The following is a 21,962-nucleotide window of genomic DNA, read 5'->3' on the forward strand; positions in this document are numbered from 1 at the left end:
AGATTGTCTAATCTATTGCCGAACATGTCTCCTTTAAATGTGTTTGTAATATCTTTGTACAATGTATCAGTTTTAGCCGATAGTTCATTCTCTATCGGTAGAAAATATTCGATAAGCAATTTGATATAATTGAAGCTAAGATCTAGGTTTAGCTTTTGCCAGTTCTTTAGCAGCTCCGGATGACTGTTCCCATAAGAAGGCATGCAAAGAACCCTCATGCCTCTGGGGACTACCTTGAAGTGGAGACAAGCTTCAAGGTGTCGGCGCTGCCACAATAAGCGGAACTGTTTGTACAGATTATTCTCCAGTTCTTTAAAAAGATAATTAAATTCTGACAATATATTTACAGTACCTGGTTCAATAGAATTGGCGGTAGTAGATAATTCCATGTTGAGTAACGGATTAACTCTTTTTTCAGTTAAACTATTCCACCTGTGGTTGGAAAGGTTTCTCTCCAGGATGTAATCAAGTTCCAGTGACGATCCTTCCATCGTGTAGGGGCAGGAGGTAGCAAATGAAACAAATAAACTGACAAGAAGTAGCAGTCCTGTCCCTCAAAGGTGACTCCAGAGCAGAAGAAATATGTTGAAGAAGAAAAAATTGGAAATCGAACCACCACGTATAAATCCAAATCTTTATTTTAACAGAGAATGAGCGCTTTCGTGTGCATCCAGAAGGCACGCTTCTTCAGATTAATTATAAACACACACTAGCATTTCTTTTATACACATCCAATTAATTTAAAATCATCAATCATTCAATTAAAACCAAAATATTAAATTATTAAATTGATTGTTTACATTAATAGCAGCATATTAGACAATTGATTGACTCAAAGAATGAAACAAATTCTCTCTGCTGTAATGGGCATCATCCTGAAATGGCATATTACAGCACATATAGCTTTAACTTAGTAGTAAAAATGATTTCTATAATAGCAAGATACTGATCTGCATGCTATTAGGTAGGAAAAACCATTGTTATATATATAAGCATTATTTATGTATTTATTGTCTGTTGAGATATAGATTGTATTAACATTATATAATATGATATAACATCAATATGTTATTATCATTTTTATTATTATCATTATCATCATTACTTTACTACTTTTATTCTTATTTGTACACTTGAGATAGCGTTGGTTTATGCCATTTCAGGATGATGCCCATTACAGCAGAGAGAATTTGTTTCATTCTTTGAGTCAATCAATTGTCTAATATGCTGCTATTAATGTAAACAATCAATTTAATAATTTAATAGTTTGGTTTTAATTGAATGATTGATGATTTTAAATTAATTGGATGTGTATAAAAGAAATGCTAGTGTGTGTTTATAATTAATCTGAAGAAGCGTGCCTTCTGGATGCACGCGAAAGCGCTCATTCTCTGTTAAAATAAAGATTTGGATTTATACCTGGTGGTTCGATTTCCAATTTTTTCTTCTTCAACCCTATAAATACTGCAGGTGCAGAACACATGCCCAGTAATGCGGATAGTGTGCTCCACTAATGCGTCTTCCTTACGTATCATAATGTAGGGGTTTGAATCCTGCAAATGCTCAGTGTGTGAGTGGGTTTGGTGTGTGTGCAAATCTGTATGAAAGAAATATCCCTTTTGGCAACTAGGAGAACACACTACAGGATGCACATTCCCCTTTCTAAATACTGATGATGTCAGCACCCTATAAGTACAGCAGGAGAAGAGAAACCTCCCAGTAATGTGAATAGCACGCTCCGCTAATGTGTCTCTCTCGCGTGTCATAACATAGTTAGATAGGGGTTTGAATCCTGCAAATGCTCAGTGTATGTGGAGGGGGTTAGTGTATATGAACGAAACATCCCTTTTGGCAACTAGGAGAACACACTACAGGATGCACATTCCCCTTTCTAAACACCAATGATGTCAGCACCCTATAAGTACAGCAGGAGAAGGGAAGCCTCCCAGTAATGTAAATAGTGTGCTCTGCTAATGCATCCATCTCGAGTGTCATAACATAGTTAGGTCGAGGTTTGAATCCTGCGAATGCTCATTGTGTGTGGAGAAGCTTAGTGTGTGTGCAAGTCTGTATGAAATAAATATCCCTTTTGGCAACTAGGAGAACACACTACAGGATGCACATTCCCCTTTCTAAACACCGATGATGTCAGCACCCTATAAGTAAAGCAGGAGAAGGGAAACCTCCCAATAATGCGAATAGCATGCTCCACTAATGTGTCTGTCTCAAGTGTCATAACATAGGTAGATAGGGGTTTGAATCCTGCAAATAGCAAGCTTGTGTGGAGAGGATGAAAGTAGCATGTGTGCAATTACATGTGTGAGAGAACTGACCCTTTTGCCAACCAGTACAACACACCAGCTGCTGCATATTCCAATCTATACACAGAGATGATGTCAGCACCCTATAAGTACAGCAGGAGAAAGGAAACCTCCCAGTAATGCGAATAGCATGCTCTGCTAATGTGTCTGTCTCAAGTGTCATGATATAATTAAGTAGGGGTTTGAATCCTGTAAATGCTAAGTGTGTGTGCAGGGGGTTAGTGTGTGTGCAAGTCTGTATGAAAGAAATGTCCCTTTTGGCAACTAGGAGAACACACTACAGGATGCACATTCCCCTTTCTAAACACGGATGATGTCAGCACCCTATAAGTAAAGCAGGAGAAGGGAAACCTCCCAGTAATACGAATAGCATGCTCCGCTAATGCGTCTGTCTCAAGTGTCATAGCATAGTTAGGTAGGGGTTTGAATCCTGCACATAGCAAGTGTGTGTGGAGAAGATGAATGTAGCATGTGCGCAATTACATGTGTGAAAGAACTGACCCTTTTGCCAACCAGTGCAACACACCAGCTGCTGCATATTTCAATCTCTACACAGAGATGATGTCAGCACCCTACAAGTACAGCGGAAGAGGGCAAATCTCCCAGTAATGCAAATAGCACGCTCTGCTGCTGCGTCTCTCACTACTGTCATAGCACAGTTAGTTATGGCATTGGATTCCAGACGTGCCACGTGTGTTTTTGTCACACAGAATGCCCATGTGTGTGGGTTGTTGCTCACAATAATGCATGACATCGATTAAACCAGTAATGGCAATGGACACAGATGATGTATGTGTGTGCCAAATACACATATGTACCTGTGACCTTCAATAGTTACCATGTCTGATGCCTGCCACATGTGAATACATTGTATTTGCACTGGATAACATTATGACTGTGGTCTTCTGTGCGGGTGCTGCATGTGGTATGTGTATATACAGTGTGATATGTAGATGGTATCAACCTAGCAGTGAGGGATACACATCTGGTCTGGGGCATATAGTCTACATGTTGTTGATGAACAGGTGCTGCATGTTTTCACCTGTTGTGGGAGTGGTAACAAGTTGTTCCATAGCAATGCAGTGACTACATGCTAGGAACCTTTCAGCTAGGGTGTTGTAGCTACAGTAATTCATCAGCATTCAGTAATACGTCAGCATTCCTGGTGAGGGTATGATGCCAACCAAGGTCAGGGTCATACCGGCCTGTGCCACATGCTCAGAGAGCCCTTCCATGTTCCCTATCATGTAGTCCAGGGAGGTACATCACAGGTCAGCCATAGTGGCATGGACAATGACTGAGTCATATGTGTCCATGCCTCTGACTGACCTGTATGCTTGTGTTATGTGGTGGACCATAGTGCCCCACGGGCATATCACTGTGACCTTCACCTTGTCCAGCCTGGTGAGTGGGACTTCACTGTACCGGACAATAAAGGTACCTAACACAACTGTAGCAGGTGTATTGTCTAGCCGTACAGGCTGTGACTGTTTGGCACACAGGATTTGTGTGCTATGTGTTATGTGTGATGTGTTCTGGCATAATGTATGCCTGTATGTCAGCTGCAGAGGTGTCTGCCGCTCAGGCAGGATGCTATTCTTAGGCTCCACGAATGGCCCAGTGTGTTCACATGCTTGTATTGCTGTCAGTGTAGGTCTACATCAGACTGGTATTGTAGTCACTGTAGTATTTCATGCCACCTGACAGGTTATGCCAGTACTGGGTTCAGAGTGCTTAGTCCCCAGTTTGGCTATGTGGTTCCATCTCATACATGTGTTGTACGTCCATGTGTAGGGGAGAGGGTTGACTGTGTACATGTGGCAGCTGTGACATTGCCACATGACCCACATATTCCACAACTGTACCATAGAGGTGACTGACAACTGACCTTTGCACATGCTACCATAGCATTGTGATTGCCATGGTGATTAACAGCACATAGGGCCAATGGGGAACAAGGTACATAGGTTCATACTAGGCTATCTGCCCTAGGGCATTTATAAACCTAGCCAGAATGTGTTTGGCTGTCGCCATCCATTGTAAATTTATCTTGCTATGCCCTTTTTCGAGGTTAGTATACTGTGCCTCTGTCTAACAGTGACACAGAAGTGATACCTGGGGTAAACCTATGATGTCCCATCCACTCATCAAGATTCCTCTTGAAGAGAGTCAATGAGGGACTCTGCCTAACCTGGACTGGGATTTTATTCCAGAGTGAAGGGAGCCTCTGGGTTATGAATCTGTCCTTCCAACATGTCCTATTTAATTCAGTGCTGAGGTTCAAGTCTCTCGAGCATGTAGCTTGATGGGATTTGGATATTCTGAGGTGCAGCATGCCCATTAATTCCGGGTTTGACATGGCTTTATACATCAGGCACAGATCGCCTCTGAACAGGCGGTATACCACTGAGTAGAGCTGGAGTTTCTTTAACCGGTCAGCATTGATCCTCTTGGTGAGGTACTTTTGGGGTCTTTCCAGTTGCTGCAGGTGTCTGGTAAGGTACATCCCAACAGGGGCATTGTACTCAATTATGGGCCTGATGAGGGATGAGTAAAGAGGCACGATGTCCTCCCCTGATCTAGATGTGAATCCCTTCATGATGAGGTGGGCTATATAAAATATTTTTCTAACCACTTTGGCCACGTGGTTGTCAAATGAGAGATTGCTATCAACTTGGGTCCCCAGGTCCCTAATTACTTCTTCTGTACTTAATGGATTACCACCTATGTGGTACTTTGTGGGCACTTTGTTTTTGCCAAAGGGGATGACTATACACTTTTTGGCATTCAGCTTGAGACCATGGCTCTGGCACAAGTTGTCTGTTTCTATGAGGCCCTTTTGGAGGATGCTTGTGTCGGCTGGAGAGTCGATTATGGTGGCCTGTTTGCAGTCATCTGCGAATTTGGTCAGCCACAGTCCTTCCGTGTTGGCCTGTACCTCCGATAAATATATACCGAACAAGAGAGGTCCCAGGACTGAGCCTTGTGGGACACCACTTGTAACTGGTTTGGAGTCTGGCATGGCTCCAGCAATTCTAACCATGTGGGTTCTGTCCTTGAGCCAGTGTGCAATCCATCTAGTGACATAGGGGTTTATATTTAAGCTGGTGAGCTTCTCTAGAATGCCCGAGTGGGGTATAGTATCGAAAGCTTTTGCGAGGTCCAGGTAGGCTGTGTGGACCACCTTCCCCTCGTCAATGGCCTTGGTGACTGTTTCAAAGAAATCAACCTGGTTTGAGAGGCAGGATCTTCCCTTAACAAAGCCAAACTGGGTATGATCCAGTGTCTGTAGATCCCCAATATCTTTATTTATGAGGTCCATGATGATCCTTTCCATAGCTTTGCAGACCAAGCTAGTCAGGCTTATGGGGCAATAGTGTCCAGGATCCGTTGAGGCACCACCTTTCTGTAGAGGGACCACTGTTGCTGTACGCCACTCTTTGGCCACATATCCTGTAGTAAGGCTGGGATTGAACAGTATTTTTATGTTTGGGTGTAGCTCTTCTTGGAGTTCATGTAGGACACAGCCCGGGACACTGTCTGGTCCCATTGATGCAGTGTGTATTGCTTTGGAGAGGGCGGCTCTTACCTGAGCATCTGAGATGTCAGGGGGCAGCACTCTGCTGGGATAAATATTTGCCCTTCGGTGTGGAGGGGAGAAGTTTGCGCTGAACCTGTCAGCTAGGATGTTGGCAATGTCTGTGGGTTTGGTGTTTCTATTGACATTTTGGACTACCTCTGAGCATATCTGGGAATTACCACCCAGGTTCCTAACATAACTAAAGAAAGCCTTGTGATGATGCTTAGTGTCCTGTGCAATTTTCTCTCGAAGCTGGCCTTAGACAATCTTATGAGTGCCCGTAGTTTTTTGCTAATACTGATCAGTGATGCCTTCCCTTTTTGGGATTTTGCTGTATCATTTAGTAGCTTCCTCCTTCTATTGTATAGTTTGTTTATGGCTGGGGTCCACCAGACAGGACGTCTGCCTTTGGAGGATTGGGTCTTGGTTTTATTCGGGATCGCATGATCCATGCATTCCTGAAGGTGTCCATAGAATGCGTATATAGAGGAATCTGCAGTCTGGTCCATATTTTCCACTGGCCCAGGGGCTTTGAAGGTTTCCACCTCAGTTTTGAGGAGTGTGAATTTGCTTTAGAGAAGTTGTTCACTGTGGTTTTCTGGGCAGGGGGTGGGGTCGGGATGTGAATATCCAGTGAGATTAGTTTATGGTCTGATCTTACCAGTGAGGGATACACTTCTGGTCTGGAGCATAGAGTCCCCATGTTGGTGATGATCAGGTCCAGTATGTTTTCCCTTCTTGTGGGATTGATAACAAGTTGTTCCATAGCATTTGAGTTCATATATTCTAGGAATCTTTGGGCTTGGGTGTTGGAGCTAGAGTCATGCTCCCAGTCTCTGTTTAGGTAGTTGAAGTCGCCCAATATAATGGTGTTTGGAGAGACCTTCATATTTTCCACTGTTCTCAGGAAGGCCGAGTGCAGTTCTTGGGTTTGGGAGTGTGGTCTGTAGCAGGCTATAACCTGGAAGGCAGTTTTACCCATTGTTAGTTGCACATGGATAGTCTCTGATGCTTGGTGCTTTGCCACCAACCTGGAGGTGTGGGTATCTTTGATGAATATCAATAATCCCCCTCCTTTTGTGGTTCGGTCCAAGTTTTGGGGCTGAAAAGCATGGTATGAGGTATAACCTGGTAGTGCTGGGGTGCTCTCAGTAGCCCTGAACAAGGTATCTGTTACTGCACAGATATCGATGTTCTCCATGCTAAGGAGAGTTTCGAGTGCATGCATCTTGAGGTTTAGACGTCTGGCGTTGAGTAGCATTACTCTTAGTTTCTTATCCCTTGTGATACTTATGAAGGTGGGTGTGTCATTTGAGCCTTGCCTAACAAAGGCACTATGCGGGTAGCAAGAGCATTTGCCAATATCCAAAAGCCCAGGGGTGACAGGTGAAAGCCGTCCCTAGTGAAGCAGGTGGTTTGACAGAAGATGAGTATGTGAGGGTGCAGTGCCTGTGATTAGTTAGCAGTGGCATATATGACTGCTCACGTGGACAAATGCCAGGTAAGTCATATGCAATGTGTCCCAGGCAACGTACATGTGAACAGGACAAACAGTGATGTTCTGTCAAGTGAGACATGGACATACATATAGTAAGCTATGCAGATGTCACTAGGAGTCCACAGAAGCTCTGTAACTATGCATTGCAGGTGGGATCAGTATTCCAGGGTAATTGCAAGCAAACATGCATGCAAACAAAGCTACAGTAAGCAGGGCTGCATGTAGTCCATTGTACAACATACAAGCTGTATCACTTCCAGTAGATAACACTGCAAATATGCAGGCACTATGCACATGTACATGGAAATACACAGGTCAGATGGCTGGGGTCCAGTCTCAGCGCACATAAGTGTACAGAACATGTACCGACAGGATGTACAATAACTGGATGGAAACCCATGTGCTCATACCTGCAGTAATACACATGTCAAATAACAGACACTGAGCCTTCACTCAGTGGTTCCATACTTAGTAGGATGTATGCTACCTGGCCTGCCACCACAGTATCCCTGACATGTATGGGGACTGTCCCTCCTGTGACAGTTAGTTTTGTGTGTTGGGGCTGTCTAGCATGGTATGAGATGTGAGCTTGCAGTGCTAGGGTGCTCCTGTGTGTCCTGTACCAGTGGTGTAGTACTGCACACATATCAACATCCTCAAACATCCGCATTGCAGAGTCCAGTGTGGGCAACATGCCACTTGCAGTTTACATGTCCATCATTGCGTATTAATACTTTCATTACCTTATCCTCTGTGCTACCTATGTATGTAGCCTTCTGTTGACATCCTTACCACCAGTATGCCAACATGTGCAGATGATACACTATGGTACTTACCATGGGTGTAGACAACAGTACATGACAATCATACCCTTACTGCATCAGGCATGCTGTGATATACCCACAATTATTTCAGCACACAGTACTGTTAACAAAATGATACTATTACTACACGTCTATGTAGTCACCCTGTGCATCAGCAACATGTTAACCTGTACCTGCACTGATGTTACAGATTGCAGGAAGTGGCACAGTTTCATCATATGCACAGGGTGTGAACTTGGTATGCCTGAGTCCACCACTGATACCACCAATTGACATGTATGTGTATGTGTGTTGGTGAGGGACAGCAGTACAAGGTGAGGCAATGTTGATGCAGTGTGTGTGTGTATGCGGTAGCCCTAGGTGTTGTCAATTTGCATGTGTGTATGGATGCACACAGTTCCACCTCATGGCTGCCATATACTGGTGTTTGTGGACAGCCACAGACTGTACCAGCCAGGTCATACAGATTAGTGTCTCTGGCCACGGACATGGTACCTGTACCTTGCAGGGGTGCTATGGACCGTATGCGGTACAAACCCAGACTGGGTACTGTCATCAGAAGCAGGTGTTCATTGACTGAACACAGATCCCTGTCGGGCCTGGTCAGAGCCAAGTGCATGTGGTCTCCTGGGGCGGTCTGATGACAGCACAGACCCAGCATTGCTGGGGCTGCCGCTGGCACTATGGGGGCGGCCGCGGCCCTGTTGTCATCCGCGATGACTGCCAGCTGCTGCTGTTGCTGGCATACGCCCACGTCGATGCCTCAACCGTCCACCATCGCCCTGGCTCATGGACATGTAGTTGTGGAACCGGTCTAATATGTCCCCATAATGTCTGTCTGTGACATTGGTGAAATTACGGATGGCAGCCGCAATGTCACACATACTGTCAGTCATGGCTGTGCGACATGCTGTCAGCTCCCTCAGACCCTGTCTGGTGTACCATTCCATACGTGACTGTGCCTGCATGACAGCCCGAAACATAGCTGAGGTTGTAAGACCTCTGTGGGCACATCTGACAGGGGCAGTTCGCCCACGGATGCTCCCACGAGAACCCCTGGGCATCTGTCTGTGTGGTACCATCTCAGGGCCATGCCCATGGCTGCTGTGTGGGGAGGCATGTGCCACAGATACCACATTACCCTGGTCAATGCCCACTGTATGCTGTCCATCACCTAGGGACATTGGTGATAAAGGATGTATTGGCACAATAACTGTGCGCATTGATGGGGTTGACAGCTGTGTACTGTCAATCGGCTGACCAATGATGGACCCTGGCATACCTTCCTGTGCCATTACACAGATGTCATCATTATCAGTACCCATGGCACCTGCTTCAGATTCCCTGCTGCATGACACCAGAGCAGCACCAGAACCTGTGGGAGGGAAACAGGAAACACAGTTTACAATGTCTACACAATATTACCAGTGATGCACACATCCACACATGCACAGGTCCAGACATGCACAGGTGTACACATGCACACATGCACAGGTGCACACATGCACAGGTGCACACATGCACACATGCATAGGTGCACACATGCACACATGCACAGGTGCACACATGCACAGGTGCACACATGCACACATGCACAGGTGCACACATGCACACATGCACACATGCGCACATGCACACATGCACACATGCACAGGTGCACACATGCACACATGCACACATGCGCACATGCACACATGCACATGTGCACACATGCACACATGCACAGGTGCACACATGCACACATGCGCACATGCACACATGCACACATGCACAGGTGCACACATGCACACATGCACTGGTGCACACATGCACACATGCACAGGTGCACAGCTGCACACATGCACACATGCACACATGCACAGGTGCACACATGCACACATGCACAGGTACACACATGCACACATGCACACAGTTGTACACTACTTAGTATGCAAGATATCAACACACAGACACAGACACACCTGCATGCATACACAGAGCACTACTAAGTGAGTCTAATATTACTATTACTATCAAGACTGTTAAAGGTATTGTTAATACACACTCACCAGCATGGATAGGCTGCATTGCTGTTACACCGGAGGGACCTGCAGAAGTGAGGAAACTAATGTCAGTGGGCACGACTGTGCCATTGTTACTGAGTAGGATACAGGTCAATAGTACAACAGTCGCCTTTCACAGGTCTGCTGCTGATATTGAGGATATCACACTTGCACATTAAATACTATGATGACAGCTACAAACCAAGGACACACCTCACACATGCATTAACTACCAGTGTACACAACAGTCAACTATACATTCCAAACAGCAATCGCGTGAACCTCTGATGGCTATGGAACGCTAGATACCACCAATTTCAAGACACGGCAATCCGTTCAAGTTAAAACAACAAAGCTTTTATTTCACAGAGTAAGCGCTTTCGCCAAAGGGCTTCTTCGGACTCATATTACAAATAACGACAATGAAAAAACCTTTTTAAAACTCTGCCTTGCTTCCCATTGGTTATTAGACTCATGGTACCACATGATTCATTTTAAAAATCGTAAAAAGATATAAATATTTAACCTTTAAGGTTACAACAACTACAGAACAATTCTTTCAGCATAAAAACATCAAAAATGTATATATTAAAAGCTTATTATTATACATTGAAAGTTATGTCTAAATCTTCTCAAAACACTTTGCCTGACACTTCGTTACCTTAACACATACAAGGGAGTACTTCAGACTTTTCATACATAAAAAATTTTTTCATTGACCATGAAATAGGGGAACCAAACCCAAATATGTGACCCCTAAAACCAGATAAAGGTAAATTCAGATGTAAAGCATCTGGCGACATATTAGAGGGTAAACATAAAAACACACAAGGGCAACAAAATAATACTTAACTGCATATGACATGGGTATTCTTCTACTTAGAAGAAACCCCTCATCCACTTCCTCATTCACATAAAACCTACATGAGTGACGAAGAAAGAAGTACTCTAACGTGCTTTATGTAAACGTCTACTTTTCAAAAAGGGCTTAATCTGTACTTTATCATTGAGGCCAGGTGGCACATCTGACCGCAATCTAATAATCCACCTGGTCTCATGTTCTAGAGTGCGGTTGATTATATCGCCTCCTCTAAAACCCTGTGATATGTAATGAATTACTCGAAATCTAAAAGTGTGATCTGTACCAGCCACCTTGTTATGCCTGGCCAAGGCATTAACTTCCGATCCTACTCTGATCTGATATATATGCTCTCTAACACGTTCCTTGAGTGAACGGTTAGTCTTCCCTATATAGTAGGCTGTGCATAAATTACATGTGGCCATGTATACCACATTCCTACTCTCACAACTTGTGTTGGTACTAAAACTAAAAATCCGTCCTGTAACGGGGTGCTGAAAGGACATATCTTTATTTATAAAACCACATTGATTACAATGTTCACAAGGTACTGTGTTCCTATTCTCTATATTCTTATCCTGTGTAGGATATCTGGGTCTACATAGAATACTCTTTAGATTAGGATGGTTCTTATAAGCTATACGTGGTACCGAACCAACTATATCACTGACCTCTCTGTTTGACTTCAAAATTCCCCAATGCTTATTCATGGCTTTTCTCACTTCCAAGCTCATCTTACTGAAGGTAAGATTTGCCCTAACTTCTGTTGTGGATGAAACAGCACTGGTTGTTTGTGCCATTTGTTCCATGAAATAAGGTCTTGCACTACTATCCCTTAGTGAATCCACTAATCGAATGGTTTCTGAAATTTCTTTGTCCTTATACCCTCTCTCAAGGAATCTAACTCTCATTTCCTCCACTCCTACATCATAGTTTTCCTGTTCTAAATTGAGTCTGGACACTCTCATGAATTGCCCTTTAAGGACATTATCAAAAACATGCTGGGGATGCATGCTTTGTCTATGTAAAAGGTTGTTCCTTTGGCACCCCTTCCTGTGTATGGTCGTGTTGAGCATGCCATTGGGCATCCTGAAAACTTCGACGTCCAAAAATGGTATGCTCCTATCGGAAAAATTCATAGTGAATTTTAAAAATTCCGTGGTTGTGTCTAAATATGATACAAACTCCCTAAGGGAGTACTCGTCTCCCAACCATAAAAAGAAGAGGTCATCTACGAAACGGCAATACATGCCAACATGTTCAATATAAAGTGGATTATTATAGAGATATAACTCTTCCCACCTAGCCATAACAAGATTGGCTACAGATAGAAACAGTACTGACAAACAACATTTTTGCCTTCCAAGAAGAAGTCTACCTACAGAGAGATGGCGTAGCTATGGGCACATCCTGTGCGAATAGCTACGCCAATCTTGTTATGGCTAGGTGGGAAGAGTTATATCTCTATAATAATCCACTTTATATTGAACATGTTGGCATGTATTGCCGTTTCGTAGATGACCTCTTCTTTTTATGGTTGGGAGACGAGTACTCCCTTAGGGAGTTTGTATCATATTTAGACACAACCACGGAATTTTTAAAATTCACTATGAATTTTTCCGATAGGAGCATACCATTTTTGGACGTCGAAGTTTTCAGGATGCCCAATGGCATGCTCAACACGACCATACACAGGAAGGGGTGCCAAAGGAACAACCTTTTACATAGACAAAGCATGCATCCCCAGCATGTTTTTGATAATGTCCTTAAAGGGCAATTCATGAGAGTGTCCAGACTCAATTTAGAACAGGAAAACTATGATGTAGGAGTGGAGGAAATGAGAGTTAGATTCCTTGAGAGAGGGTATAAGGACAAAGAAATTTCAGAAACCATTCGATTAGTGGATTCACTAAGGGATAGTAGTGCAAGACCTTATTTCATGGAACAAATGGCACAAACAACCAGTGCTGTTTCATCCACAACAGAAGTTAGGGCAAATCTTACCTTCAGTAAGATGAGCTTGGAAGTGAGAAAAGCCATGAATAAGCATTGGGGAATTTTGAAGTCAAACAGAGAGGTCAGTGATATAGTTGGTTCGGTACCACGTATAGCTTATAAGAACCATCCTAATCTAAAGAGTATTCTATGTAGACCCAGATATCCTACACAGGATAAGAATATAGAGAATAGGAACACAGTACCTTGTGAACATTGTAATCAATGTGGTTTTATAAATAAAGATATGTCCTTTCAGCACCCCGTTACAGGATGGATTTTTAGTTTTAGTACCAACACAAGTTGTGAGAGTAGGAATGTGGTATACATGGCCACATGTAATTCATGCACAGCCTACTATATAGGGAAGACTAACCGTTCACTCAAGGAACGTGTTAGAGAGCATATATATCAGATCAGAGTAGGATCGGAAGTTAATGCCTTGGCCAGGCATAACAAGGTGGCTGGTACAGATCACACTTTTAGATTTCGAGTAATTCATTACATATCACAGGGTTTTAGAGGAGGCGATATAATCAACCGCACTCTAGAACATGAGACCAGGTGGATTATTAGATTGCGGTCAGATGTACCACCTGGCCTCAATGATAAAGTACAGATTAAGCCCTTTTTGTAAAGTAGACGTTTACATAAAGCACATTAGAGTACTTCTTTCTTCGTCACTCATGTAGGTTTTATGTGAATGAGGAAGTGGATGAGGGGTTTCTTCTAAGTAGAAGAATACCCATGTCATATGCAGTTAAGTATTATTTTGTTGCCCTTGTGTGTTTTTATGTTTACCCTCTAATATGTCGCCAGATGCTTTACATCTGAATTTACCTTTATCTGGTTTTAGGGGTCACATATTTGGGTTTGGTTCCCCTATTTCATGGTCAATGAAAAAATTTTTTATGTATGAAAAGTCTGAAGTACTCCCTTGTATGTGTTAAGGTAATGAAGTGTCAGGCAAAGTGTTTTGAGAAGATTTAGACATAACTTTCAATGTATAATAATAAGCTTTTAATATATACATTTTTGATGTTTTTATGCTGAAAGAATTGTTCTGTAGTTGTTGTAACCTTAAAGGTTAAATATTTATATCTTTTTACGATTTTTAAAATGAATCATGTGGTACCATGAGTCTAATAACCAATGGGAAGCAAGGCAGAGTTTTAAAAAGGTTTTTTCATTGTCGTTATTTGTAATATGAGTCCGAAGAAGCCCTTTGGCGAAAGCGCTTACTCTGTGAAATAAAAGCTTTGTTGTTTTAACTTGAACAGATTGCCGTGTCTTGAAATTGGTGGTATCTAGCGTTCCATAGCCATCAGAGGTTCACGCGATTGCTGTTTGGATTGTACACATTTTTTAAGCGTGATATCCTCGTCTACACTGAGAGCAGCACTGCTTTGGGATTGTGCAGTCAACTATACATATTGCATATTACCTGCACGCTCATAGTCTTGCTGCTGCGTGGCTCCAGCCTCCATCATAATGCATGTCTGCTGCTGTTGTTGTTGTTGGCATACTGGAGCCACTACACTCATGAGTAGTCCCTCCAGTCTGGTGAGTGGGGGATGTGTAGCCACCCGACCACCTGTGGCAACCTGTTGCCTGTGGATATCCGACGCACGCTGACGGATATTTCTGATTAAATCACTGCAGTGATGTCATACCTGCTCATATGTCCTATTATGTGTGCCTATGTCATTTACCCGACGGACCAGGTCTTGCCACAGTGCAGCCCTCTCCTGCTGATTCTGGCTGGTGCGGGAAAAGAGTATTGCATAATCCCGCACCAGGATCTGGTGTATCTCCTCATCCTCAGCCATGGAGTAAGCTGGATTTCGCGGGTGAGCCATGTTCCTGAAAAAGGAAATAACCTGATATCAGCAATATATGTCAGCAGAATTTGGCACATATACTACACATGCTACTCGACTGTTATGATACGACATATCTCACATATATAGCATCTGTCTGTCTATTGGTGGATACACATGTAAATGGCCAGGTATCAGTGCTCAGCCAGCAACTGTGCAACAGTACCTCGCACACTCCATACGACATACTACCAAACCCCAGCAGTCAGAACACTGATTCAGGTCCAGAGCACCTCCTCACTCTGGGGATTTGTATCTAGGTACTGTATGGGCTACATCATCAACTACTGTGAGCTGACCACAAACTAATTGCCCTGGATATACATATCCCACCTCCACCACCAGCACAAACGACTATAGTGAATAACATTGCAAATGCAAACTTTACACTTTACAACAGTGACATGGTATCCTTTCCACCCACTGGGCCAGTGGAAGACACAACCCACAATGCTAACCCCTTCACAAATGCTTTCTACGGACATCTCCGAGAATGCATGGATCATGCAGTCCCATATATGGCCAAGACACTCTCCACAAAGGGACAGCATCCTGTCTGGTGGACCCCAGCCATAGACAGATTGTATTACAAAAGATGTAAGCTACTGCAAGACAGAGCATAATTCCATAAAGGGAAGGCATGTCTGAGCAGCACTAGTAAGGATCTATTTTCCCTCATACAAACATCCATGGGCAACTTTGAGAGGGAAATCAAGAGGAACACTACAGATAACCACAAGGCCTTCTTCAGTTATGTTAGCAACCTGGTCAGAATCCCTCCACTATGCTCATAGTTAGTACACAACAACAAATAATTCACTAAAACCACAGATATTGACAACATTGTGGCAGACAGGTTCAGTGCAGGTTTCATCCCTCCCTCTCCTCCAAAATAAGACATAGTTATCCCAGCTGACTGTAACCTCCCTGTCATCACAGATGTCCAGGTGAGAGCCGCCCTCAGGAAAGCAGAATACACAACATGAATGGGGCCTGATGGTATCCCCGGTTGCATGCTACATGAACTCCGACAGGAGCTAAACACACATATAGAAGTGCTATGTAACACTAGCCTGACTACAGGATATGTACCTGTACACTGGTGCACAGCAGCAGTGGTTCCACTCCACGAAGGAGGCACCTCAACATACCAATACAATACAACACAATACAATACATTACAATACAATACTATACAATATGCTATTGCCCCTGGGACTACAGCAGCATACTGTTCTGCTACCCTGACCATTGTGACACATGTGGTGTGATGGTACCTGCTGCTGTCAGACAGTTACACAGGGTGACTCATATGGCATATTACCTATCTGACTAACATTCAGCAGGGGTATGTGTGACATGTACTCATGGGGAGTCTTGCTTCTTAACACTGTGTGGTTTATTGCAGGGTATGTCTTATCTGTGGGTAGGAACCTTTACCTCCACATGTGCTCTCTTTTGCAGTGGCATGGATGACACGTAGCAGTCATTTAGGTTGTGGATGGTGTGAGGTGTTACTATAGTTGTTGGACATCTGTCATGGGTGTGACTTAAGTATGTAAACCCAGGAGTTGTGGGTAGTATGTGTGTACTCTATGGTGTTGTCAGTCACTGTGCATTGGTAATGTGTTTGAGTGCATTGTCACAGTGTTGTTCATGTCACTGTGTCCTTCTCCATATCTGTAGCTGTCATGTGAGGTACATACCATGGCAGCCATTATGTGGTGTGGAGGGGTACTCTGACCTACATGTCCATAGCTGACACACCATGTCTGCTGACATATACCATGTGCAGGTATTCCAGGAATAGTGTGCCACTGTGAATATCATTGGGGGGACTATTGTACACATTTATGACCCTGTTCACCCCTGACACATGCAGTGGTGGGCAGCCAATCACATATCTGGTGGTTACTGGTGTAGGTGATTTGAAATGGGGTATGGTACCCCAGTTTTGACACTGGTGTTCACTCCATGCCTTTGTCACCAGGCACCTGTTGCAATACATCTGTACACATGTGCCTCACTCAGAATATATATACATCTGTCTCTCTCTCTCTCTCTATATATATATATATATATATATATATATATATATATGTATATATATAAATATATATATATAGATATATATATAAATATATATATATATATATATATATATATATATATATATATATATATATATATGTCTGTATACATATACACATATATATATTGATGTGCATATATTGCTATAGATATGGAGAGGGGGGGTGTGACAGAGAGGGGGTGAGAGTAACAGAGGGGGTGCGACAGGGGGTGTTGAGGTCGTCATATACAGTCATACCTGTAGATAGTCAGATCTGTCTGTCTATATATTGATGTACCTATATTGCTATAGATATGGGGGGGTGACAGAGAGGGGTGAGAGTGACAGAGGGGGTGGGACAGGGAGTGTTGAGGTCGTCATATACAGTCATACCTGTAGATAGTCAGATCTGTCTTCTATGTATATGTATCTACATATATCTATATCTGTATGTGTGTATTACATATATATGTTTGTACATATTCTATCTGTCTACATCTGTCTATGTATTCCTATATCTCTCTCTATGTATGTATACATATATGCATATTTTATATATATATATATATATATATATATATATATATATATATATATATATACATACATACATACATATTTTGACATACATACGTATCCATATGATAGATAGGTATATCAACATGTTTGTTTACCATACTGTATACACACACTAACATACTGCTAAACATACATAACTGTGAAACCTACTTTGTACATTGCACTGCAACCTACATTCAACCTACATTGATATGTGCACATAGATGCTCTCACATACAAATGTATGTACAGCCTTCACTGATAGTTGCTGTATGTCCCCTGCCCTTTGCACATCTTCATATACATATGGATACAGACCAATGACACATATGGAGGGTTCACAGTATGTAGACCTTTATAGTATTACTTTACATTACCTGTATTTGTCACAGCTGCTTGTGTTGCCGTCTGGTTTTGTGTCCTGCTGCTCCACTTGCCAGTTGTCAGCTTTCAGGTGGCTGTTGCTGACCAGTTTTGTTTGTGTATGTTTCATTTTGTTTTTCTCTGTCTCTGTCTCTGTCTCTGTCTCTCTCTCTCTCTCTCTCTGTCTCTCACTTCCTCCTCAGGGTGCAATGAAAGTATTGCATGTGTGGACAGGGAGTACAGCATGCTTTTGTAGGTATCTGCATATGTCCATGTGATGGCCTCTGCACCAATTGTTAGCCAGCATTTGCTAATTGCATGCAGCCAGTTGGGTACTGATTGCAGTTCTCACTGTGATTTCAGAACAGTGCTATAAAAAGGTATGTGAGATAGGCATAACCCTTTCAGATTTTAAGGGCAGGGACCATGCTGGTATGCTGTGGACAATGTTCTGTGAGTGTAAAGGTTGGTATCTCTCTCATATTTCCAGCTGTGTTGTAGATTAACATTTCTCCATTCATTTCTCCAGTTTCCTGTACTAACTGTGTGTGTACACTGACACCTACGACTACTACTACTGTTAATGTGTCTGTGTGTGCTTTCCTGTGGGACATGTGGTGTAAATGGTGTATAGCAGTGGCTCTTACACTTTGTTGCTAAGGCTTCAATATTTGCCCTTTACAGTCACTACTTGTATGCCTGCTAGGTGTCCTGACTGTAGTGTGCTGCTGTGGCTTTCCTATTTTCCATGTACATTCACACCTTGGAATGCTTGCTATATCTGCTAGGGTGTTACAGCATGCAGTGTGGTCTGGCCATGGTGTGGGCCTTGACATCTATTAGGGTATTTGAGTATGCTGCTGAGCAGGCCCCAGAGACTCTCAGGTGCATCTGTTATCTGCCTCATGGAATGGTACATATTAGTGGGGTACACCCATTAAATTGCCTGGTATGCTGCAGTTGTGACTGTGGGATAGCATGAGCATATGTATTACTACACTTTTTCTGCCATGCAAGTGGTGCATACTTTCAGGACTTCATAGTTACCATTGCATGTGTTGTAACACCTTTCTGGCTACTGTTTGTACATTTCACATGGATTCTGTGGGCATTCCTGTAACTCAGTCACTGTTGCTATGTCTAGGCTCTTAAATATTCAAATATGGTGGTGTCAAACCTTTCTTGTGTACAAATATTTGCAGGTTGTCCACATTTCTGCCTCATATTTTGGTCAATATCTCATGCACAGCTTTTTCTGGCAAATCACTCTGGGTTCAAGTCAGAATATAGAGACAAACATTTTAGTTTCAGACTTCATACCCTTCCAAACACCCCACAAAATGCAGAACCTGTTACTCTCTGAACTGTCTAAGTTTGTTGTAACATTATTTGTAATGTGTCCCTGGTTTTGGCCCTTTGCTCCACATATTTTATTACTTGGTCCGGATGTGTTCCTGTAACAGGTTGTGGGGTATGGGCAGTGATTATCCTGCTGTGAGTATGTGTGTGGCTTGCAAGGTGCAACAGTGACATTATTACCTACTAGCTACCAACTAGCATGGCTGTTTCTGTTCACACACTACTATCATAGATATCCACTAGATTTGACAGTAAATATACATGACATGCTTTGTGTACTACACATCCTATATTCCCTTTACATTCATTCCTACTATTACATGATATATTTATTTTAGCACAATGTTCTTGTATAACAATCATGGCTTAGTGGTAAGTCATGCAGACTAGTGTTTCCAAGGTCCTGGGTTCGGGACTGACAATGGGATTTTATTTTGCTTTTGAACTGACTACAGGACCTGTCAATCAGAGTGACTAAGGCACTTTTAAGCAGTTGTAACAGGGTTAGCGCTGGTTTGCACGGAGCTCACGCATGCGCACTGGTGTTTAGCTCCGTGCACACCCGCTTACAACCACTTAAACGTGCTTACTCTTGCGCACACCTGCGCTATTTTCTTTGAAAGAAATGAAAATGGGGAGACAGGAAAGTGGTGAAAAAGGGGTCACAAAGAGGATAGGACAGTAGGGAAACAAGCTCGGGTTTTGCAGGAGGGATGTAGGTAAGGCCCATAGCTGCCCATTTCTTCATCAGCAACAGCTGTGCATATGTTTGCAATTTGGTGTGACATTTGAAACCTTCCACCCCTATGAGAGGTGTAAGGACAACAATAATACTTGTTGTACAGCCAATTGTAATTGACCGTTTCCATGTCCAGCAGACACTGTGTGCAAAATGGGCAGCTATGTATGGGGCGTAATTTTTTTGTGGGCACAGAGTGCCCCCTTTTTTTTTTTTTTTCAGGTGAGAGTGGTATGTCAGGTGAAGGAAGTCGGTATAGCTGGGGAGGTAGGTTGGGTAGGTCAACAGACAAGACAAACAAGACGCATACAGGGGCGGTGTATGACACGTGTGGGGGGGTTACACAATTGACAGGGACGGAAGCTGGGATATCCAGAGCCCATGAGCCCACAGATGGCAACAATGGAACTGATATCCCCACCCATGGGCAGTTGCCACTGTTCCTTCACTGCCCAGGACAGGGCTGTGCTGGGGGCTGTGTAGGCCGGGCAACAGGCATGCCTATAAGTTGTGCCACCTGTGCCTCAAGCTGGTGTAGAGGCCCAAGAACAGAGTCCCAGATCTCCCTACGCACCACAGTCCGGACGCTACAGAGGGTGAGTGGTGGTTCTCCTCCGGCCACGCTTGCAGAGGGCAGATGGGCCCCATCCCCTGCAGTGCTTCCATTCACAGGTGGAACAGGGCCACCAGAGGAGGGTCCAGACTGGGAACTAGTGCCAGGTGCACTCACCAGCTGAGGTGGGAGAGGTGGGTCCGCTGGAACCCGCCTTCCCTGTTGTCCTGTGTTTTGCATTATGTCATAACAGTTTGGGTTAGTAACATACAATACCATTCGCAATTAGTTGTAACAGCATGCATTAGTATTCCCATTAACCAAACACCCAGATATTCACACCATTGAACAGCGAGCATAACACATGCATAATTTGAACAGCAATACACAGTCCAACAACATGCAGGGTTGATTGATGGCAACAGGCCATCAGGTTTGGATGTATGAACAGGGCAGATGCATCAACGTACATGCAAATATTTATGACCCAACAGGACAAATGTCCAGGGGTGTTAATTGTGATTGCACATACCAATTTCACGTGGAATGGATTATATGTGGTTATAGGGTGGGGTGAAGAAAATATTATTAACACCTTTGAATACCAATACATATTCTGTACATTTCTAATAGCTGCAGATATATACACACTACTGTTCTAACTACAGTTTCCTATATGATAACTACTTCAATTTGGTGATAGGACTGTTACTGCTACATCAATATACATTTTATTGTTATTTATGCACGTCATATCTGGCTTTGTTCAGCTACATCATTCTGCTACATTTGCTTTATATAGCTATAGACAACTGTGGATGTTTGATATTTCAGATAATCATACTATCTGCATATTGCAGACTGAGAGTAACATATCGAGATTTTGGGATACACATTCCAGCTGCAGCAACACTTTGAACACATTTCGCAGTTTGGTTCTACTTGTCACATTCATTTCATTCTGTACTGACTGTAGTATACTTTATTCAGGGGTTCTTACTACTTTATTGGTGGATTCATAACTCTTTCTCACACTCTCTCACTTGTTTTCATTCTACTATTCAGGATGGTACTTACTTCTAGGCTTTATTGACATGTTTTACTTGTAGTTATTACAATCCTTTCCAGCAGTCTCACTTCTGTCATGTTTCAGTATTTCAACAGGGATATATTTCACACATGTGATTTGCTCATCTTCTGCAGCTGTACTTTTCAGCCTGCTGCATGTTGTGTACTATTATATTACAGGTGGGTCATCTTTATTTTAGACTTTATTTCAGACATTTTCATTTTTCTGTTTGGATTACAGACTGCAACACA

Source organism: Protopterus annectens, chromosome 11.part0, assembly GCF_019279795.1.
Source record: "Protopterus annectens isolate FY-2018-M chromosome 11.part0, PAN1.0, whole genome shotgun sequence".
NCBI classification, from domain to species: domain Eukaryota; kingdom Metazoa; phylum Chordata; order Ceratodontiformes; family Protopteridae; genus Protopterus; species Protopterus annectens.